The following is a 24,728-nucleotide window of genomic DNA, read 5'->3' on the forward strand; positions in this document are numbered from 1 at the left end:
GTCAGAAGCAACCAGTTCATTAATTAAGCAACTTTGTGTCTGGTGTACGGAGGGTATTGTTACCCACAGCTGGATAATAAAAGGAAGGAATTATGCATTAAACCATTATTCATTCATTGTCTTTTCCCCAAGATGACCTAATATGTGAAACAGGCCCTAATTATGAGGCACATGATATTTAATGGCCAATTTGTACGATGATATGGACGTTGATATTAACATATTGTGGATTAGTCATTGCCAAAACCATGTGGATATGTGGCATTTACAAAAATGTCAGCTAAAGGAATAAACAACCTACTGTGTCTTCCCCTTTCACAGAGAAGCACTCATTAGCCCGGAATGTCAGTGTGTGTGTGAGTGTGTGTGTGTGTGTTTACAGTAATCCACAGCTTTTACTCAATGAAGGCACAAATTATAAAATGTTAATGTCCTCTGACTTCGGCACTTGTGGCAAATGATGGTAATGTAGGATATCATTTTGGAATTACTAGTATATGCCAGGAGTGAGAATGAAAGTACACACCACTGACTAATTTGTTCATTAAATTGGCAAATCTAATCACATGGTCATTAGTAATGTGTGTCTGCAAAGGGTGGGCTGATTTTATGACACCCTGTTGCTCCGAGTCAGTGACACAATATTAATGCTCAGAAATTGGATTATCACATTAGGTCTTAGCAAAATTAATCTTTCCATTTGTTTCATTAATTATCAATTGGCTTTTTGAGCATTCCATGTAGTGTTATAAAGAACATTTTTATTATTATCATTAGTTGAATCATTAAAATAATCATTTTAATTATTTTATTTGGTCAGAATGAAGAGAAAAGCAGAGTAGTAGACGAGAAACACTATAGCACAACTACACAGAAAATTAGTTACCTGAATTAGTTAAAAACAATTAATGCTATAGTTTTTGAAACTTATCGAATGCTATGAACAGGCTCACTTAAGCAGAATATAAAGCAGGGAATATCTGTTATTGATATTATTTAAAATCTTTGGACTCCTTGAATTTGATTGGTCAACCAGCATTCCAAGAGTGCCATGCTTTGTATTATACCATGGTCTGTCTTAATACTAGATTCTGATTAGTTGGTAGGTATGTATTAATACAACTGAATGCACAGGAAGTTATGTCAGTTTAATCACCACATTACTCGCACAGAAAGAGCGGGTTCGGAAACATTCAGGAGTACATAAACTTGTTGTAAACGTTGCCCCAGGAAAAAAACAAAAAAACAAAAAAACAAAAAAACAAAAAAACAGCTTAGATGCTGGATCGCTATTTTATTCCTCAGCAACTGTCATCTCTCTCTCTCTCTCTCTCTCTCTCTCTCTCTCTCTCTCTCTCTCGAGATCAATAATTACTTCAAATAAATGTGATCTTACTGCACTATTTCATCTCTGTGTCTGATTTGAAGTGAGCAGAATGCTAAAGCTAATGAGCCGTGACTGACAGAAAGAACCATCATTTTAACCTTTCTGGTAAAACATTGTGCTGCAAACATCATTACCAGCTTTAACTTGTCAATGCTGGTAAATGACCATGGTATAAGTGGGTTAATGCACGGGTAGCTGTGCTTTAAACTATTTAATGCACTCCAGGGAGGAAACCACCCAACTTGGCCTCCAATTTCATTTAATGCACAGCTAGCCGTGCATTATCTCTTACTTAATTTGCTGGTTTGTGTTTGCACATTTTATGTCACACAGCATTAGAGGTAGGGATTTTTCAGTGACTGCATTTCTGCAGTTTACACTGTTACACCAATGGGTGCCGACGAGTAAATGTCTTTATGAGTAAATCACTGAATCATTCACTAAACCGATTCGTTCAAACACAAAGTTTTATTGATTACTACTGACACAAGACAACTTACATTACTTTTCACACAAAGTATGATCTACAGGTACACAGTTTTGATTAATAAAGCCAGATTTTCACACAATTACTTGCAGAAAATTATGTTATGACTTCAAAACTATTTTAACATCCTCCATGATTTAAAAACTGATACTTTTGTATGTTGTCACATATACAGTTTCATGAGTTTTCTAAATCAGTAGGTTTGCTCGGTAGCTCACACAATACAGCGTTGTACTCGATTGATGAAGAGCTCAGATTTGAACCCCGTGAAACTATGGTTTGAAAAAAACAACAACTCACATTCGCATAAGAAAGTTAAAATAGCACAGCTGCATCAACCAAGGAGCTTTCTTATAACTTCTGCATTTGTTATCACTCTCAGGTAAGTTTAGGGTTGGGTTTGGTGTAGGGGATATTTCCAAAATTATAGAGCATTAAATTTTAGCGACACTCCCCGGAAATTTGAGTACTGAACAGCTGCAATATGTACCTCAAGCAGCATAATAAAAATGTGCAAGGGTCACTGAAGGTGTGTTTTAGCACCACTTTCTGCACATTTCACTTTGAAACTGCCACGAAACATGCAGTAACTTATGTGATAACAGTGTTGCAGATATGTATATTGAGGCACATATTTTCATGAGCCTGGGTTTCAATACTTGCACAGTAGTGATAACTTACAAGGTAAAAGGGAGCATATGCACAAGAGAATTCCTTAGGGAGGCTGTTATGTAAATCAGTATTGATCAGACCAAACAAGTGCAATATATTTGCTGATAATCATGCTCACCTTACAATCATGATATGCCCCTGATTTCTAAAAACAAACTTAATGATTAATGAAGCATCATCATCTCTCCAATCACTAACTTATAACACTGGATCAATATAGTTAAATCAATGGAACAAATATGTGACCCTGGACCACAAAACCAGTCATAAGGGGTCAATTTTTTTAAACTGAGATTTATCACCTGAAAGCTGAATAAATAAGCTTTCCACTGATATATGGTTTTTAGAAAGGACAATATTTGGCTGAGATACAACTATTTGAAAATCTAGAATCTGAGGTTGCAAAAAAATCTAAATATTGAGAAAATCACCTTTAAAGTTGTCCAAATAAAGTGCTTAGCAATGCATATTACTAATCAAAAAATATATTTGTGGTAGGAAATTTACAAAATATCTAATGCTTTTTGGGATAAAAGAAAAATCTGTAATTTTGATCAATACAATGTATTTTTAGCTACTTAATACTGAGTTTGTGGTCTAGGGATACATATTGCAGCATCACATATACTATGACCATTATAAACATTCATACAAAAATGGAGGGCCTTGTTAGATCAAAAATACATTCACCAAAACTCGATTCTCCCATATTTAATTATGGCAAAATTATTTATGGCACTGTCGATCAGTCTTATTTTTTTGAACTCCTTCATTAATTTGGCTTCTATCAATATTCTGGCTAAATTTCTCCATACCTGCTGTTTTAACCACAAGCAAATTTGATGATGCACAAATGTGACACTGGAACCTGGTTGGTTAGAATGGTTATGCATTTTGAATGTAAGCTTACATTGTTGCATTAAATAATCAAAAATGTTTTTTTTGATATATTTGTGGTAGGAAATTGGATTCAAAGTTTTTTGATATATTTGTGGTATTGCTACTAAATATACCTGTGCAACTTAAGACTGGTTTTTGTGGTCAGTTTAGCAATGACAGCCACCTTTACGCTGTCAAACACCTTTAATACTTGTACAGTGATTAAAAGCTTGCTTGGGTTATCGTATTAGATTGGATACCTGTATTTGTTGGCTGCTGACCTGATAAAAAGTGTTTCAAAAGAAAAGATTTGTATTCCTGTCTTGGGGCGATTCTTGCTCCAGATGATGTGTGAGCTATATTGACATTGTATTAGTTTCGAAATGGATGTACAGTTGCTTAGCTTTGCTCTACCTTGTTGCAAAGCAAGCGTACAATGTAATTTACTGTGTAAATAACGAATCATTCTTTGAAAATATTGAAGTTTTTCATATGACAGCAAAGAGAGCGATACTATGACGTACATTAACTTTTTTCCTTTTTGGGTTAGATGAGAAAGCCAGATTTTCATTTTTCTGTTCTGGTTAAGTTAGTTCCCTGAAAATTCATTCAGTTAGCTTTGAGATTTAGTATTTTCATTTGTCTAGCAAGCCTCAGTGCAGAAAAGCAAATGAAATAAAAAATACATTTATCGTGCTACATTTATGCCGCTCGCTTAAAAGACGAGTAAGACCTGGACTGATGATTAATACCTCCTTTGGGTCGCAGCACAAGGTGGAGAGCCATTTCATATTAATGCCATCTTACGGCCATGTGTGAGGCTATATCATGGCCATTAAAAATCACTCCAGAAGGTCGATTATATTTGTTGTTGCTCATATCCATAATTCATGGAGGACAGGGACCTCTTTTGACCAGTGTTTATATCATGTCTTTGAACACCTCACCTTCTCCCTGATCTGTATTCTTCCCCACAAATGCAATTTGTTTGTTTCCATTCCATTTTTGTTAAAATGCCACTAATATCAATTACACTAGAGATTGCCTAGCATCTGCCTGCCTATACGCGCAGTATAAAGACTGAGGCAGACAGAGAAGAGGCGTAACCTCTAAGCACAGGATATCTAATTGCCCCGACATTGCTAACACTGCTGGGGCTCATTTGAATGTTTGAGTGAAGGAGTAATTAGACCTATTCATTTGCACACTTCATTTCTAATGCACCTTTTCTCCACTCTCCTTTATCACTGAAGGGAAAGAGAGAGAGAAACAGAGTGAAGAAAGTTACTTGCTAAACTCATTGCCTCACCTTGTCAGTCCAAATTTCACCCTCATAGTTTATTGAGCATGTAGCGCCTGAGATGTTCGCCCTTATAGAGCTAGAAACAGACAGAAGTCTGAAGCAACAATACAATAATGGAGCTCAGGTGTGTGTTCATAATAATACCAAAAACCTCAACGTAAACAATTTGACCTGTTTTTCATCCAAAATGAAGCAAAATGATGCAAAAACTCAGCAAAAGATTAAACTGAAACCCCACAGGCTTTAACTGAGAATATTAGTTTTAGTATTTCACTTGAATATTTAGAGGCACATATGGGTGAAGCGTGAATACAGGACTCTAGTTAGCAACATTAAAGCCCAATTGGATTGCAAATATGAACCTGGGAGCATGTAATTACACAGTTAACTTCAAATGTTTAATTAGGTTACCATTTTGTTTGTAGCACAGTTGTGAGAAAGAAAACATGGTAGTATTTGCTAAAAGCAATTCCGGTTTGTGATTTCTGTTCATTATGAAAGTAGTTGCAATATCTGAGCTATGGGCTTTCTGAACGAATGTTTCATTACTGTTTTGCAAAAACTGATTAAAATAATATACGAATGAAACATTTTTTCACATATAGATATTTCTCAGATTGCTGCCTGACTGTTAACAGCATGTTTTGGTGCAGTATCCATTGTGATCTGGAATTGAAAAGAACCACGCTTTGGCCTTGCATAGCCATGCCACTCTTTTGATGGAGCAGTTGAGTGGCTGCCGCTTCAGATGCAAATAGACCGTCTTTCCATAGCCCATACTGTTATTGAATGAAGCTATGATTTAGGCTACTAAAAAATAAACCTTAGTTGACTCCCATTCGTAGGCGCTGCCAGGAGGATCTGCCATTTATTCCTTCGAAGAGGTCACTTGTATGTTCAATAATTCATCCAGCATATGTTGAGCTGTCAGTTAGAGCGCTTTGATCTCGCCTGGCCTGTCTCTACCGCTGCCATCAGTTGCCTGTGCAATCATTGTCATACACATTAACACACAGGTTGCATCATCTGTGTGTAATTTGCTTAAATCTGGCATGCATTACTGCATTGATCCGGTGTTGTTCGTGCAATCACAACACTTTTAAAAAGACAGGGCTTGACTACATGCAGAGTGTTTTTATAAACAGCCAGAGAGTGATTTTTTTTGGAGCGAGATATGAAAAATGAAAACAAACACATGCTGGAATAGTAGAGACACCCCGATGACAACAATATATTCTGACTGACAGAACCCTGCATGTAGAAGAGGGAGGAATCCTCATAAAGGAGTAGTAGCAGCGTCAATCTGTCAGGGTAGCAGAATCAGCGCAGGGAAATCAGGCATACGGGGGCACATTTGAAGTGCAGGAGTGAGGTGGAGTGCTGCTGAATTAAAATGTCTCTAAAAATACTTGCAGAAAAGGTGAAAACAACAAAAAAGCTTTCTTTATAACAAAGATCCAGAAGTATTGAGAATTTTAGATAAAATATCATATAAAGCGTATAAAAATACTTCCCATGTGTTTTTGATTGGATATTATCTGTATGTATTTCAATAGGTCAGTGTTTAGCTGGTTAACATGGTCCAGTTAGCCCCTACTGGTAGATTATGTAACTACACCATTTGTATCTACACAAAATTTGCTCTACTGACAGCCATTTAAAAATGGAATTGTATTCTATTCAAGGTTTTTTCATTATGAATATCTTGTTTTCAATGTCACGGCTTATGAACTGACAATATAGTAGCAAGCCAGTGAAAGTGGATTGGGTCCCACTTTATATTAGGTGGCCTTAACTATGATGTACTTACATACAAAATAAGTGCTGGTGTTCATACTGTATTGCAAAACACTTTTGCTGCTATTGAGGTAGGATACAGGCAAGGGTATGGGAAAGGTTTGGTGGTAGGTTTGTGCGGAGAGTGAAAGCTAAAGCGCGCTTTGCAGGACATTGAAGCGCCAGCGCGATCACTTGCATTTTTTTTTCTTAATAACAGTGAAAACCTAAAATATGCCATCATTTTTACTCATAAAGGTAAGAGTAATACATCATTCGGAACTGCAAAAGGTCTACTTTTATTTGTGTGCACTCACAATATCAACAAAACGTTATGCTTTTGTAAAATAGCTATAGAAAACAAACATGCGCGATTTATGAGAAAAACAAAATAATGTTTGCAATGTCATAGGCTTGTTGGCTTCTCTGAGGTAGGCTAAATGTTATGTTACTATTATTATGACTTCACAAGATGTTTTATTGACTTTTTTGGAACTCTGATTGATCGATTTCACGAGACATCATGTTTATCCATTTTTTTAAATGCATTAAAATATTTTTTCATGTTTATTTCATGCTGCAAATATTAAAAAGGAAAGGATCATTGATTTACATGCCGCTTGATCTGAGGCGAATATAGTTATCTCAACTACAAATTAAAGAAGGTAAAAAAACATTTATTTATTTTATCATAAAATTGACAGAATTGCTGAGACTTGCTTGCTACAAATAATGAATGGACCTGAAAACGTAAATATGATTTGCAAGCATTTATATCATAAATAAAACAGCTTATGAATATTCATGTAACATTATGTAGTTAAGAAAAATCAACAAGTTGGAGTCTATAATGATTGGGGGGTCCGTACAAAGTTTTTGCATATGGGCCTGGTGTTGACTTGCTACACAACTGGGTAGGTCTAAGGGTGAGTTAAGGTGTAAGGGATGGGTCAACAGTGTAATTATAAATGTAGTTACAGAAACTAATTACAGATGTAATTACATACAGGTATTTTTTAAAGGGTACACATTTTCCCCTTTTTTTCAAGATGTAATATAAGTCTCAGGTGTCCCCAGAATGTGTCTGTTTAAAATACCCCACAGATAATTCATAACATGATTTTGAAAATACCTATTTGAGTGGAAGCAGAAACACGCTGTTTTCTGAGCGCACACATCCGATGCATATGCACAGAAAGTGGCTGTCACAAAGCATGTGAGTAGTAAACTAAGTTCTCTTTCATGTCTTATTGCGCTTAAACTGTCAAATACACACAAGTTTATGTTAAAAACACACGTAAGTTATAAAAACACAGTCGGTTGTGTGTGTTAAGGTAAACAGCTGTGAAACAAATCGCACTGAAGGTGGAAACATGCAGATTAAGGGGCAGTAATATAGTAATAAGATCCCATTCTGACATCACTAAGGGAACTGGGTTGTCCTTTTTCAAGTTTTCTGCATTGGTAGATGTACCAGGGACCCATGTATAGCACTTAAACACAGAAAAAGTCATATTTTCATGATATGCCTCCTTTAAAATATAAGTACATGTAAAAACATGCAAGTACACAATAAGTGCATTGTATCAAATGATTCATTTAAATGTAAGTACATAGTAGTTAAGGCCACCTAATATAAAGTGGGACTGAGGATTGTTGTGGTGCCAACAAAGCTCCAAATTAACTGGTCACATGACATTTACAGCTCAAGTGATTGGCTCAGAAACAGTGCCTGTGAGATGTTTGTAATATTAGTGTAGATATGACTAAAAAAAGTCTAAAATGTAAAATTGGGTGATTAGGAGTATGCTCATATTTACAGTACCACCAGATAGTTAAGGGCAGAAAGCTAATAAAGTGACGTTGCCATGGAAACACCCCTCGCCAGTACAAATGTCTAAGGAAGGGAGGAGGAGGAGTGTGGAAGAGGAGCTTGCAGAGCACCGTTTCTTTCTCTTGCGTTTCTCTGCCTCTCTCTTTTGCTATTCAAATCTTTTGTTATTCAATTCAAATCAGACTATGAAAAAATATTACAATGCATGGAAACAAAAGCAACAGCAATACAATAAATAAATAAATATATAAAGGACGGAAGAAAGAAAATTCCACTTGCACACTTTGCTTGCTTGAAGCATCTCTAAAAAATGTTATTCTACATGTAATATCTACACTGTTAAACTATATAAGGCTGCATTTTAGAGTTTAGTCTTATATATAACAAAGATCTCAGGTTGATTAGCCTGTGGCATCAGTACTTACTAAGAGAAAGGCATTTGTTTCTGTTCACAAAAAGCCCCCTTGGTGAAATGCAAACAATGTTGGCCAGGTGTTTTGCATAGTGTTGTATAATTGGGTACTTTGTGTGGGGTTGATGAATTAGATAATACACACTAAGGTTAATAACCCTAAATCAGTGCCCGGCCCAAATGTGGGGCACACCTGTGTGCTTTCTAAATATACCTGACACACAAAACTAGGACCCCGATGCAGACTGCCACAGCTAGTGGGCACACTATAAATCTGCATGTTGTTTTGACACCCCACTATCGCACCCCAAGAGCGGTGTAAGAAATACACACATATACACACACACACACACGCAGACACACACACACACACACGCAGACACACACACACACACACGCAGACACACACACACACACACACACACACACACACACACACACACACACACACACACACACACACACACGCACACACACAAATAAAAAATCATATTTTGATTAATTTAGTCACCTATTACAATAGAGTAATTTCTTTCCTGGATTTGCGTGATTGCAAAATCATAATCCAAACAGAATGAATGCAACAATCAGTGGTCATTTCCATACACTTATTTCCCATCATCCTTTTTTCCAATTGTCCATTCTCTCATTGCTTCTCTTGTTTTCATTAATTAACAGGCTGTCCCACTTCACATAGCCAAGCTTAATCAAACTAACAATTAGCTGGAGGCACTTGTAGACCCTCTGATTGATAGCCACAATCCTTGGAGTTTAATTTGAGCGATTGAGTGGGTGCTTACCAGCGCTCCAATCACCCTCAGGGATGTCTTCACAAGGACATTTCAACTGTGATGTGTCAAATTTTTGTCCTACATTTCAACTTTTTCAATGTTGCTAGCAGGTTTTCAGAATAAGGGGATTAATCATTTTTTAATGGTATGTACATACATTTTTGTGAAAGAAAGTCTGCATTTAGTTGATCAAAAATACTTCTGAAAATTTAAAATTGTTTCATATTTTTGTGGAAAACATGATACATTTCAGGATTACTTGATAACCAGTAAATTCAAAAGAACAGGCTTTAGAGTCTAATTAATGCCTTGCTTGATAAGTATTACTCCAAACTTTTGACTTGATGGTAGTGTCACAGTTTCCACAAAAATAAATGCAGGCTTGGTAAACATGAATAATTATTTCAAAAACATTAAAAATGTTAATAATTCTTGTATACATTACCAATCAATAGTTTTTGAACAGTAAGATGTTTAATGTTTTTTAAAGAAGTCTCTTCTGCTCACCAAGCCTACATTTATTTGATTCAAAATACAACAAAAGCAGAAATATTGTAAAATATTTTTACTATTTAAAATAACTGCCTTCTATTTAAATATATTTTAAAATGTAATTTATTCCTGTGATCAAAGCTAAATTTTCAGCATCATTACTCCAGTCTTCAGTGTCGTATAATCCGTCAGAAATCACTATAATATGCTAATAATATTTGAATATTATTATTCAATATTTAAATCAGTTGAGTAATTTTTTTTTTTTTTTTCAGAATTCTGTGATGAACGGAAAGATCCAAAGATCAGCATTTATCTGAAATAAAACGCTTTTGTAACATTATACACCATACTATTTAAAAGCTTGGAGTCAGTATCTTTTTCTTTTTTTCTTTTGGAAAAGAAACTAGAAATTAATAATTTTATTTAGCAAGGATGCTTTAAATTGATCAAATGTGATGATAAAGACATTTATGTTAAAAATGTTATTTCAGATAAATGATGTTCTTCTGAACTTTCTGTTCATCAAAGAAAGCTAAAAAACATAACAATAATAATAATAATAATAATAATAATAACAATAACAATAACAATAATAATAATAATAATAATAAATGTTTTTTGAGCAGCAAATCAGAATATTACAATGATTTCTGAAGGATAATGTGGCTGGAATAATGATGCTAAAAATTCAGCTTTCAAACCACAGGAATAAATTACATTTTAAAATATATAAAGTTATTTTAAATGGTAAAAATATATTTTAAAATTTTACTGTTTTTGCTGTTTTTTAGATTAAATAACTGCAGGGTTGGTGAGCAGAAGAGACTTCTTTCAAAAAATTGAACATGAAAATTCTTACTGTTCAAAAACTTTTGACTGGTAGTGTATATAATACCATATTAAATAAAATATATTAATTTAATTACTATTTTCATATATGTACTAAAGAATGTGTTCATTTCATACAGCCAGAAATAGAGTTTGTGGACCAAGCACCCACATTTATATTTCCCTCCATATATTTTCTACATCTCTTGTGGGCCCTCAAAGCATACCCTCTGTTTAATAAGATATAATTTTCCCTCAGCAAACTGAGAGCACTTAATGTCAGCATAAAACTGTTTTAGTTTAACAGCTGTCTGCACAACAATGTGAACGTGCTCAAAGCCTACACCAGCCTCCAGCCAAGACCCAATCAGGGTGGAAAGGAACATGAGGACATGATGCATCCACATCAGATTTAAACAGTGCTGATTTTGAAGCAATTGTGAAGACATTTTGTGATATTTCATCTTTTATAAAATAATATTGACTTGTTGCCCTCATCCCACCACACACATTTCAAAGAAGTAATTAAATTTTCCTCACATTTCATTTTATGGAGAAGTTTAACAAGGCCGCTGGACAGAACTAATACATTTTCTTTGAATCTAAGCGGCCTTTCAAAAGACCAAATAAATAAATAAAACACTTTTTGAAAAAAAAAAATATATATATATTTTAGGAGCAATAACTAGAGCATAAAAAGAGCTCATTCTTCATAAGTGAGTAAAAAAGTCTTCATAAGACAATTTTTCCAAACAACATTTTAAGTGTGTCATGCATCAAAGTAGAGAAATTGATTCTTACAGCTATTATTTTTGTTTTGTTTTAGAAAATACAGTATATATGAAAGTATTAGGCAATATACTGTGTTTTCACTTAAAAACATATCTTTAAAACTTTTATGCTGTAAAGGGTCATCCTGACCCTACTTACCATCAACTGTTACCATGGATTATGAACTCATATTTTGGCCAGAAGCAATGGTTTAAAAGTTAAAATGCCTTAAAAGGATTATGAAATGGATTTTTAAAAATTATTTTAATATGATAATTTTCAACCCTCATTCTGACCCTCTGTCTAAAACTGTTATGAATGGCTAAGGTCATTGCATAGGAAACGATGCCACATCGCTACTGAATGTGAGTGTTTTGACAACACATTATGAACATTATGAAATCATTTACTTACAGTTTGGGATGCAGCTGCAGTCAGATCTAGTACCACTTTATCTTTCAACAAATGTTTATTTGTGAACTTTCCATGACACTGTGCCTCGATTACAAAACAACATGCTTAGAAATCCAAACAATCCTCTGGGATCTCCTCCTCCTGATATCTGTACAAAGACACGAACAAGCTGTTTAAACCAAACGTGTCAAAACGAAAGTTCTTTCACTCTATTTGTCCTACTGACGACAGAATCAAGTGGATTATGCCAGAAAGTGAACATGCATCTATATACTCTATCCAGTGTTTCTGTCCAGTGTTCTATTTGCTTTTGACGTGTTTCAGTTGTTACGCTACTGAACGGCAGTGGGCGGGGCCTATGGTGCGAAGATGACTATTCGTCGATGTGTTGCTCTGGAGGCTGTTTATGTAAACGACTGTGCCTCAAAGACCTCTTACATGCCAAAAGATCAAGCCAAATTTCTCATGCCATGACCCTTTTAAAGGGTTAGTTCACCCAAGAATGAAAATTAGCTCATGATTTACTCACCGTCAAGGCATCCTAGGTGTATATGACTGTCTTCTTTCAGTCGAATCTAATCTGAGTTATATTAAAGATTGTCCTAGTTCTTCCAAGCTTTAGAATACCAGTGGGTAGGTGTTTCTGTTCAACAGTCTAAAAGTAGTCTAGTAAAGCGCACATCCATTCATTATAAAAAGTCCCTCACATGGCTGCGAAGGCCTCCTGTAGCGAATCAATGTGTTTTTGTATGAAAAATATGCATTTTTAAAACGTAATAATCACTTTTCTCTAGCTTGTACTGACTGTCATACGTACAAACCGTTCCGGGTGGATGATGTAGGATGTATGTGTTGCGCATACCCCGCTGATCTACCGTAAACCAACGTTTGTTTACAGGAGCAAAGGAAGCAAAGTTTCCTTACTTTAGCAAAGGAAAACCAGTCTCCTCTTTTATCAAAATCCTCAGACATTTTTCTTTACAAATCCACCTTTTTTACTTCTAATTTGTGACTGAAGTTTTGTTTTGCTCTCTCCACTGCGCGCCCGCGTTCATCACTTCTGAACGGCGCATGTGCAATGCATATGTTCTATGTCATCTGCCTGGTGCAGCTTCTGTGTACAGCAGTGGAGCACTTTTTATTATGGATGGATGCACTTTATTGGACTTCTTTTGGACTGTTGAACAGAAACACCCACCACCATTATAAAGCTCGGAAGAGCTAGGACAATTTTTAATATAACTCCGATAGGATTCGACTGAAAGAAAAAAGGGTGAGGGTGAGTAAATAATAGGCTAATTTTCATTTTTGAGTGTACTAACCCTTTAAATTGATGGACTCAAGTTGTGTGGATTACTTGTGGATTACTGTGATGTTTCTCATTCTGAGGGCACCCATTCACTGCACTCTCCATTGGTAAGCAAGTGATACAATGCTAAAATTCTCTAAATTCTCTAAATGCCCAAAAAACTCATCTACATCTCGATTGGCCTAGGTTGAGGTTGAGTATATTTAAATTTTTAGGTGAACTCTTCCTTTAAACATATATTTCTAACAAGTCTTTAATGAGAATCTGTCTATATTACATTCCTAAAATCAGGTGGTATCAAAACGTCAAGTCTCTTAATGCCAGGGCTATTATTTCTTTTGATTGAGTCACTGTTCCAATTCCAGTCCCTCTGTGAGAACGGCACGATCAAGACACATTTCGGTGACAGAGGTAAAACTTTTTCTCTCCAAACTTGGTAATACAGAGAGATTAATGTGGCAAATCCCAAGGGTCTACAGAAGACTCCGGCATTGTTTCTGACGATGCCCTTCTCAATCCTCACACTTTTGAAATTTATTAGGGGATTTGTATTCTTAATGACACCTGGCCCTTGCCACTGGAGCAATGTAAATAATCCCATCACCCTGCCCAAACTCATCAAGCGCGGGCTAATCCCTTGTTTAAGGCAGTTACACTGGCTCCACCCATTAATTCCCGCTTCATAAGGACACAGCTTTGCATATATTACACCGCTATGATCTGGTGAACGCTTCCAGCGTGTCTTGAGGAATTCGCACAAGCTCGGAAAGTCAATGTCACTTCCTCCAACTGCATAAAGACCTCTGCCACATGATATCAAAGAGCCTGCTAAAACATGCACTTTTAAGTTTAAAACTTCCCATTTGTGACACATCGGTATAAGGTTCAGGCGATGGGATTTGTGTGTTCTGAGAACATAGAAGTTGGATTAAGTGCCAGAGACCTCTGGCGAACAGCCAGGCAGAGGGAGAGGAATCAGAAAAGAGTTAGCATGTGTGTTCCGTGCTTTGGGTTTAATACATCCTCCCCGATAAGGGAACAACAACTAGTAAGTTTGCTAAATATTATTTTCAAGGGCAAGGGGTTAAAGCTGTCCCTGACATGGGTAAATCTAAAAAATATTGTTTACTTAGTGCAATATCTAGGCCGAACATACTATTGGAAGAAAACATCCAGCTAACCCAATAAGGTCTTAAAATGTGTTTACACAAGAATCGAGGCCATGTTACAAAATTGCAGAAACGCATATGCTTTCTTATTAAAGAAGAGTATGATATAAAAGTCCACAGCACATCAATTACAGACTGAACTACTTTCAGATATTGCACAACAGGCGTTTAAACAAATTATCTTTGACTAATGACAATCAAGAGGGAGACAAGGATTGAAGACAAATGCAAAGCCCACATGAATGAGATCTCTAAAAGAAGAAAAGATTAATCATTTGGTGCTACATGTTTTTCTTTATAAAAATGTCTCTGTGCTCTCATAAAAGATATGCAATGCTAGACAGTGTATTACAGCACAGAGCTTTCTTATTGTACGCAGGTTTAAACAATGTTAAAACAATGTTTTTCATGTCTGTTCAAAAAACCATAAATAGCTCTTGCGCATGCACTGTGTGGGAAGATTTGCATAACACTGGCCAAATGTACAGTATACATAAAAATAAAGAAGGCGTAACTTTTATTCTTGCTGTAGTATTGTGGAGACGCTGTGTGTTTCGTTGCGAGAGCAAACCTACTTTGTTTGGCCTTCCAAAAGAAGACACAACTAGAAATCAGTGGTTAAAGTACAACCCAAATATTCGAGTGTGTGCAGCACATTTTTACAAAGGACTGATTTCTCAACCTGGGAGAGTTTGCTGGCCTTCAAACTTTGCAAGGACAGTATGTTGCTTCTGACTCACAGCCTGTAAGTATGTTTTCATTTTTTTAAGAATATGCTACTATTCAAACTTGTTGCTTGTCATTTCTACGATCACAAATGCAGACATGGTTTTATGTTTACATAGTATCGACCCCGCAATGTGACGCAACACGTAGAAAGACAGAATAAGTCATTATAATCAAAAATTATGTCTCCAGTGGATGCAACAAATGGCTCGTTTATAATCGGTTTTATTGTATTTTTCTCGTCATGCTGGGACATGGTGTTAAAATATGGTAAGGGGCGTGACATTTACGTCACATGCTTGAGGTATTTGGCCAATCACAATGCACTGGATAGCTGGCCAATCAGATAACACCATGCTTTTCAGAACAATGAGCTTGTAAAAATCGAAAGAAATCGACATTGTTTCAGAAAGAGGTGGCAGAGAGGAGCAACAATAATGTACGGTATGTGGAAAATAATAAACCGCATAAACACATTGCATTACACCAAATACACAAAATAATGCTCCTTTTAGCAATGTCATATGAATTTAAGACTTAAGATACTAACAGTTTACAGTTTACTAACAGTTTATTTTATATCAATATACATCATTTAATGTTGGGCATTACTGTTAGAGCAGCGTGAACTAAAGTTGAAGAGTGAATGAAAACCAGTAAACAGAAGTGCTTTATTTATATCAAGTGCTTCAACACAAATCTAACACTGCTGGAGGATATTTTCTCAAGTAGGTTTTCTTGCACAGTCTGCAGCACTTGTAACAAACCTAATTCATGTAGTAAATAAAGTTTTGAACGATACAGTCAACACATCATTGAGCAAGGTGCCAAAGGTATCATGCATCGATGCACTCGCCAATACAAAAGGCCATCCTGTGTGTTCATTTTTAAAATGTTGTTTTTCCAGGCTGAATGAAGAGAGCATGAAAAATGGAAATTGGACGAGTAATTTCAATGAGTTTGAGCTGGAGCCCGGTCAGAACTCATTAAGAATCAGAGAAGGTCTCCAGCTTTACGCTTTAATTAAGCGTCAATCTCCTCCAAATTTGATTGTGGGAGACATGCCATTATGTGCGGCTTGTCATATTATTCCTCTTATTCAACAATGGAGTTTAAATACGTCCCTTCACCTGTCTCGCGGTGCCGAAAGACTTGCCACATGAGAATGGATTACACAAAATGAACACAGTACTGCTTCACTTGAGTACTGGCAGTACTGAGAGGTTGTGCACATCTCTCGCCTGAGTGTTCAAACTCCCTGAAAGATTAAATGATAGAAAAGCGAGAGATGAATCTTGGGGCTAGGAGGGAGGCTGGGTGAGCTTGATTGCCTAGGAAATGTGCAATGAATATATCAATGATCTCTGCCACAGCATCCCACTAAAAGATACTGCTGGTGAATTTATGAGTCACGAAACATGCAGGATAAGCTCACATTAGAAAATGCACAGAGTGAATCTTAGCTGGGGAAGTCTGAGGCGTTGAATACTACTGGTATGAAAGAAACAGGAAACATTCATTACTGTAGCAGCAGGTAACTTTGTTTTTCATTAACATACACGGATACGCCGCAATAAAATGGTGCTAAACAAGAATAATAAGACTTGCTTTAAATAAACAAGCAAGTTCTAGCTGTACAGAGAGGAAGAAAACAGTTTGTTTTGCCTTTCTTTTTGCAAAACCATGCTGCGTTCACAAACAGTGCATGTTAATTCCGTTGACCTGTTGTATTGGTTAACCCCTAGATTTCTTATCAAGTGTTTAATTTGTGATGAAATGCAAGTTCCCTTCCGGGAACTCGAGCCGCGTCAGGAACGCTATGGGGAACGCCATTGGCGGGCCGCACTCTGAACTATGTCTAACAACCAATGAATGACGGGGGTGACGTCACAGGCGCGGTGACGTCACCAACCAGGAAGTATAAAGCACGTGCGTTTGAAGCCGGCGGCAGCTTTTGTCATTCAGCGAGAGCGCTCTGTGTCTGTGTCTGTCTGTACCATACTGCTGTTTTTCGTGTCCAGTTTGACACAATTTTATTTGAGTAGTATGGCTACACAACAACCTAGCAAAAAAGAGAGTTTGATGGCGGTTAAGCGCCCGCATAGGCAGTGTGTCCCTCCTTGCCAACGCTTCATTGTTGGTGGGGATACACACAGCCTATGTGTGGTTTGCTTGGGAGCGGAGCACGCACAGTCAGCCCTCGAAAAGGCTGGCTGTACGCACTGTGATCGCCTGCCGGTGCGTGTGCTTCGTTCCCGGAAAGCCCTCTTTGAGGAGGGGGCTTTCACTAGCGTGCCCCGTGGGTCTGGCCCCGCTGCCGCCGAGGCGGAGCGGCGGCTGCACTCGTGGGGCTCGCAGCTCGATCTGCTGGAGGGTATGGAGACGGGTGACCCCCTATCTCCGCCCTCACTCAGCGGATCGAGCGATCTCCTCCTGGATGTGGAAGCCCGCGCTGCGGTTTCTTCCCCCCGGGAGGAGGTCCCCGAGTTCCTCTTGTCTTCCTCCGAGGAGGTTGACATTGAAAGTGTAACAGAGGAACCACAACCGCCATCACGCTCGCCTCACTATGAGGAGCTCGTCGAGGTGCTGACTAATGCGGTAGCCAAACTGCACATTACATGGCCCGCAGAACAAAATCCCCCCCATGAGCCGCAGCGAAGCCGGTTAGATGACCGCTTCCTGCGGACGAAGTCAGCACCTCCAAAACGGAGCCTTCCCTTTTTCCCCGATCTCCACCAAGAGCTAGCGAGATCGTGGGAAAAGCCATACTCTTCCCGTCTCTTCTCCCCTGCCGAAAATTATGGAAATGTGGGGGGGGCAGAGGAGTATGGCTATAGGGCGATGCCACGGGTCGAACAGACGCTCGCGGGCTATCTGTCCCCCGGTTCGGCATCGTCCTTGAAGGCTCCGTCCTTGCCCACCAGGCCCCTTAAAGTTACATCTGGCCTGATGGGCAAGGCATACACGGCAGCAGGTCAAGCAGGGTCTTGCCTCCATACTATGGGCATCCTGCAAGCCTACCAGGCTGACCTGCTGAAGGAGTTCAGCAGCGGCGAGGAAGTTAGTGTCACAGAGATGCAAAAAACAGCAGATCTCGCTCTCCGCGCCACCAAGGAGGCCGCCCGTGCCGTTGGGCGGTCTATGGCAGCCCTGGTGGCCGCGGAGAGGCATCTCTGGCTGACCCTGTCCGATGTAAAAGAAAAGGACAGGGTCACGCTTCTGGACGCCCCCCTGCAACCATCTGGCCTCTTCGGTGCCGCGGTTGATACCGTCGTAGCCAGGCACCAGGAGGCCCGCAAGCAGGCGGCGGCGTTCAGAACGTTTCTTCCTCGCCGCGTGTTCTCCTCTGAGGCTGCTGCACCATCAAAGAAGCGGCCTCAGCCGTGTACGAGCTCCCATCGTGAGGCACAGAAACAGAGCGTTGCTGCCCGTGCTCCCCCGGCCCAGCCTAGGGGACCCGGAAAGCAACGCTCTAAGCCGGGGGCTTCTAAGACTAAGAGGCCTGACCTGAGGGTCGTCCTCCAGTCAAGGAAGTCCTCGGCTAAGCGGCCCTGACGGTTGTGGTTCAGGGCCGTTGAGGGCAGCCCCTCTCGAGGGGGTCTGCACCGTACCTCCAGGTGCGGGTTTCAGACCCCTTCGTGGCCCTCAGGAGATGAGTCAGCTAACCCTGCCAGTGTTACAGGGCGCGGCTATCTCCCGCGAACATCCTCTAGCTGTTCCGCCCGGAAACGTAGCGGCCCTGGAGAGTTCGCAGCCCCCGCGGGGGTCTCTCGAAGAGCTAGTTCAGGAGCTTCCTGCCAGTTCGCTGTTACAGGTCTCCGAGTTAGCTCCTCGAGCAAATCCAGACACCAGTCTCGAGAGGCTGGTACCCTTAGTGAACTTTCTGGCAGCGTGGAAGCTACTGCCAAGAGTCTCAGATTGGGTCCTGCGTACTGTAGAGAAAGGTTATGCTATCCAGTTCGGCGCCACGCCGCCACCTTTCAGTGGGGTTTTTCCAACTTTAGTAAGCCCCGAGCAGGGTCTGGTGATGGAACAAGAGGTAGAAACTCTTCTGAGGAAGGAGGCCATCGAGGTGGTCCCTCCTCAAGACAGGGAATCCGGGTTCTACAGCCGGTACTTCATTGTTCCGAAGAAGGATGGGGGGCTTCGGCCCATCTTAGATCTCAGGCTGCTAAATCGTTCAGTCAGGAAGCTGAAATTCAAGATGCTTACTGTCAGGCAGGTCGTGTCTCAAATCAGGTCCGAGGACTGGTTTGTCACGATAGATCTAAAAGACGCTTATTTTCACGTCTCCATCCTTCCTCAGCACAGGAAGTATCTCAGGTTCGCTTTCAGGGGCAAAGCTTACCAATACAGAGTGCTTCCTTTCGGCCTAGCTCTCTCACCCCGCACTTTCACGAAGTGTGTGGATGCTGCTCTGGCTCCGCTGCGACTCCAGGGCATCCGCATACTCAACTACATAGACGACTGGCTCATCCTAGCCAGCTCGGAGCAGTTAGCGGTTCAGCATCGAGGTGCTGTTCTCGCTCACATGAAAGAATTGGGGTTGAGACTCAACGCCAAGAAGAGTGTGCTCTCTCCACTACAGAAGACCACTTACTTAGGCGTAGTGTGGGACTCGGTCTCCATGCAGGCACGCATGTCTCCTGCACGAGTCGATTCCATACTGACTGCAGTGAATGCAGTAAAGCTAGGCCAGTCACTCACTGTCAAACAGTTTCAAGTACTGTTAGGTCTTATGGCAGCCGCTTCCAACGTGATACCTTTTGGACTGCTGCACATGAGACCACTACAGTGGTGGCTCAGGACCAGGGGGTTCTCCCCGAGGGGAAACCCATTCCGCAAGATCAAGGTCACGCGGCGCTGCCTACGTGCCTTGGCCATGTGGAGGAAACCCTGGTTCCTCTCTCAGGGACCGGTTCTGGGAGCGCCCGGTCGCCGCATCACGCTAGCGACCGACGCTTCCCTTACCGGTTGGGGAGCGGTCATGCGTGGCCGCTCAGCCCAAGGCCTATGGAGTGCCCACCATCTCTCGTGGCACATAAACCGCTTAGAGATGCTGGCAGTATTCCTGGCCCTAAAGAGGTTTCTCCCAGACCTAAGAAACAAACATGTGCTGGTCCGTACAGACAGCACTGCGGTGGTTTACTACATAAACCACCAAGGAGGACTCCGCTCACGCCCCTTGTACAAGCTGGCGTACCGGATACTCCTTTGGTCTCAAGAGAAATTCCTCTCCCTGAGAGCAGTCCATATTCCTGGACATCTGAATGTGGGAGCAGACGTCCTGTCAAGGCAGGGGCCGAGGCCCGGGGAATGGATGCTTCACCCAGAGGTGGTGAAGCAGATCTGGAGAGTGTTTGGCCAGGCTCAGGTGGACCTGTTTGCGACTCAGGAGACATCGCACTGTCCCCTCTGGTACTCTCTAGTTCATCCAGCTCCACTGGGGCTGGATGCCATGGCACAGACGTGGCCGAGGCTGCGTCTGTACGCCTTTCCCCCGATCGTTCTGCTCCCGGGAGTTCTGGAACGGGTCCGTCGGTTTCAAGTGCGGCTGCTACTCGTAGCCCCGTACTGGCCGACCCAAGTGTGGTTCTCGGACCTGGTATCTCTCCTAGACGGCTCTCCGTGGGAGATTCCCGTCAGGAGGGACCTCCTGTCTCAGGCTGGGGGCGCAATATGCCACCCCCACCCAGAGAGGTGGAGGTTATGGGTGTGGCCCCTGAGGGGGCACAACTCATAGGAGCGGGTCTCTCAACCGAGGTTGTTGAGACCCTTCTCCAATCCAGAGCTCCCTCTACGAGGAAACTGTATGGCCTTAAGTGGAACTTATTCGCGAGATGGTGCCGCGAGCGCCACCTGGACCCAGTCAACTGCCCGGTCGGTACAGTTCTGGAGTTCCTACAGTCTCGCCTATCCGCAGGGCTAGCTCACTCCACTCTAAAGGTATACGTGGCGGCCATAAGTGCCTACCACGCCCCTTTAGGTGGCCTCTCAGTAGGTAGAGAGCCCTTGGTCATACGGTTCCTCCGCGGTGCGCTCAGGCTGAGGCCTCGAGTGACACCCAGGGTCCCCACGTGGGACCTCGCTGTGGTGCTAGAAGCTCTCTGCAAGCCTCCTTTCGAGCCCATAGAGGAGTCTACGGATCGCGCCCTCACAGTTAAGACGGCGCTCCTGTTAGCACTCACCTCCCTCAAGAGAGTAGGCGATCTGCAGGCCCTTTCAGTGGCCCCATCTCATTTAGAGTTTGCCCCAGGGATGGCCAAGGCCTTTCTATATCCCAGGGTCGGGTACGTCCCGAAGGTCCCCTCCCTAGCACCGCAGCCAGTAACACTGCAGGCGTTTTATCCTCCTCCGTTCGCGGAGCCGAACCACAGGAAGTTAAATTGCATGTGCCCAGTCAGAGCCTTAGATGCTTACGTCCACAGAGCTGCCACGTGGCGTAGAACAGAGCAATTGTTTGTCTGTTACGGCCCCCCTAAGAGGGGGAGCCCAGCTTCAAAGCCCACTATTAGTAGATGGATCATCGATGCCATAACTACTGCTTACGAGTCCTCTGATCTCCCCTCACCGCTGGGACTCAAGGCTCACTCTACTCGGGGCATGAGTGCCTCGAGGGCTCTGACGGCAGGTGTTCCAATTCAAGACATCTGCAATGCTGCGGGTTGGTCCACGCCCCTAACATTCGTTAGGTATTACGAGCTCGACCTCAGAGCCGCTCCAGGCTCGGCTGTACTCTCGGCCTAGTGCGCTAGGCCTAGAGGGGCAGCCACCTCCCTAGCCAGGAGGAGACTTCTCAAGGCGCATTCTTTCTGCGGAAAGAAGAGAAGTCGTTTCGCCACTCATAAGAGATCTGCAAAACTTTACCCCTTTTGTCCGTGAAAGCTAGACAAAAGCCCTTTCAGTCCCTCTTGTCCTGGCAGAACCCCCAGACAAAGGACTAAGACCCCTCGTGAGCCCGAGGGCCGAGGGGTGCCTCTCGCACTGGCTGGCGAACCAGGCAGAGGTCACGGTTCTCGTGTGCCCGAGGGCCGAGAACTGTACAGCCCTCTTGTCCGCGGAATGCTAGACAATGGCTTAATTCTCCTCGTGTTCTGACGCAGGATGCTATCAGACCAAGTGTACTCCGGTCCCTCTGGTTTCTGGCTTTCCCCAGACCAAGGACTAAGACTCCTCGTCTGCCTTCACAGAAGGCCGAGGAGTGCCTCATGCACTGGCTGGCTACCAGGCAGAGGCACCTACTGTCTTCCCCGTGAGCCCGAGGGCCGGGGATTGCAGTGCCCTCTTGTCCGTGTAATGCTAGACAATGGCTTATTCCCTCGCGTCCTGGCGGAGCTCCAGGCCGAGCCTTGGATCCCTCTTGTTCTGGCTGAACCCCCAGACAAAGGATCACCCTCTCCTCGTGTGCCCGAGGGCCGAGGAGCCTTGAGGTCGAGCTCACCGTCCTCGTGGGTCTGCGGACCGAGGACTTCCCACACCATCTGTCCGCCGAGTGCTAGACAGTGGTCATTCGGTCCCTCTTGTTCTGGCTAACTCCCAGACAAAGGACTAAGACTCTGCGTGTGCCTGAGGGCCGTGGAGTACCTCTCGTTCTGGCTGGCGACCAGACAGAGGAAGACTACCATTCCTCGTGTGCCCGAGGGCCGAGGACTACAGGGCCTTCTTGTCCGCGTAATGCTAGACAAGGACTCTCTCTTTTTCCACCCTGGTTGAGCAGACACTCGCAGGGCTCGGAAATTATGGGGGCGTTGGTAGTCTCGTTCCCCATAGCGTTCCTGACGCGGCTCGAGTTCCCGGAAGGGAACGTCTCGGGTTACGTATGTAACCTTAGTTCCCTGAGGGAACGAGACGCCGCGTCTCGGACCATAATTCCCGCACCCTGCGGCGCTCGCTTCATTCCTAAAAGAGCTGCCGCCGGCTTCAAACGCACGTGCTTTATACTTCCTGGTTGGTGACGTCACCGCGCCTGTGACGTCACCCCCGTCATTCATTGGTTGTTAGACATAGTTCAGAGTGCGGCCCGCCAATGGCGTTCCCCATAGCGTTCCTGACGCGGCGTCTCGTTCCCTCAGGGAACTAAGGTTACATACGTAACCCGAGACGTTCTCTCTCGTCACCTTTCCTCATGGCCCGGAACACACAATCAACACCTTCGCGCGTACGGCTGCCTACCCCAAGATTTGCCATCTGTTCACAAAGCCTACAGAAAGGAACAAAAATTGCACCGAGACTTGGTTCAAAAAAGAGATCAAACTAAAATTGCAATCAGAGACACATTCATTACCATCTGACAGGTCGTGGCACGATGCATAACATTAGATATCCGACTATTGTCATTGCGCATTAGGGAATGATTATAATATGATATAGCATTAAATCAAAACTGTCATTTTCTGATGAAATATCTAAACATAATAACTGTGCTGTGTTCTGGCTCTTGAAGTCACACCTTGATTTTGTCTGAAAATGATAAAGCGAAAGATAACAGTCTCAAACTTGAGCTTCTCAGCCGTGCAGACGGGTGGCTTGTCAGATCTCAAGCCTGTCAGAGATTCATCCGAAGTGACAAGGTCTGGGAGAGCAGCGGAAATGAGGGCACTATTGAATTAGAGTGTCAGATATGCTGATACACACACGGGCGACTAACTCGATTTCACCACCAAAGTCTCCATTGTTTGAAAACACGTTATTAATAATGAAACTGCATTTTACTGAAAAGATGAAAGGGAAAATGTATCCGTTCTTAGGTTTGTAAAACACAGATTAACAATAAGACGTTACAGATTGAACATCACTTGACTAGCTAAAGGGAATGATTTGAGTTATTTGGAATAGTCAACATGTAAACGTTCAACTGAAAGATTACACTGCGTTTTCTCTGTAAAAATGTCTAATAAATAATAGGAAAGCTTGAAAACAGCAACATCCATATTTAACATGAATATAAAACACTGCATTCCTCTCCTGCAAGGATTGAGTTTATTAGGATCCTGTCACCAGGCCAACTTGAACATATACTCAGCAACCTATCAGGAACAGTGGTTACTGGCAGAAAACATTTATTATTCCACACCTATCATTTCACATTAGAGTTAAAAAGTAAGATTTTCCACCCATTTTCTGAATATTTTCAATGCTCTAAGGACAAGGAGAAAGTAGCTACAGTACAGCATAGTTTCTGATAGTTATTCTAAAATGTTGTTTAAGTTACCATGTAATTTTCAATAAGTCAATTAAGTTACAAATTAGTCTCACTTGGATAGTTAGTTCACCCAAAAATAAATAAATCATTAATTGTCATTAATTACTTACGTTCCAAACTTGTTAGACCTTTGTCTAAAGACAAATGAAAAACAAATGAGGATATTTTTGATGAAATCCGAGAGCTTTCTGACCCTGCATAGACAGTTACACAACTACCACATTCTAAGTCCTAAAAAGGTAGTAAGGACATAAGAACGAATTCTCATAGCTT

Source organism: Garra rufa, chromosome 16, assembly GCF_049309525.1.
Source record: "Garra rufa chromosome 16, GarRuf1.0, whole genome shotgun sequence".
In the NCBI taxonomy this organism is placed as follows: domain Eukaryota; kingdom Metazoa; phylum Chordata; class Actinopteri; order Cypriniformes; family Cyprinidae; genus Garra; species Garra rufa.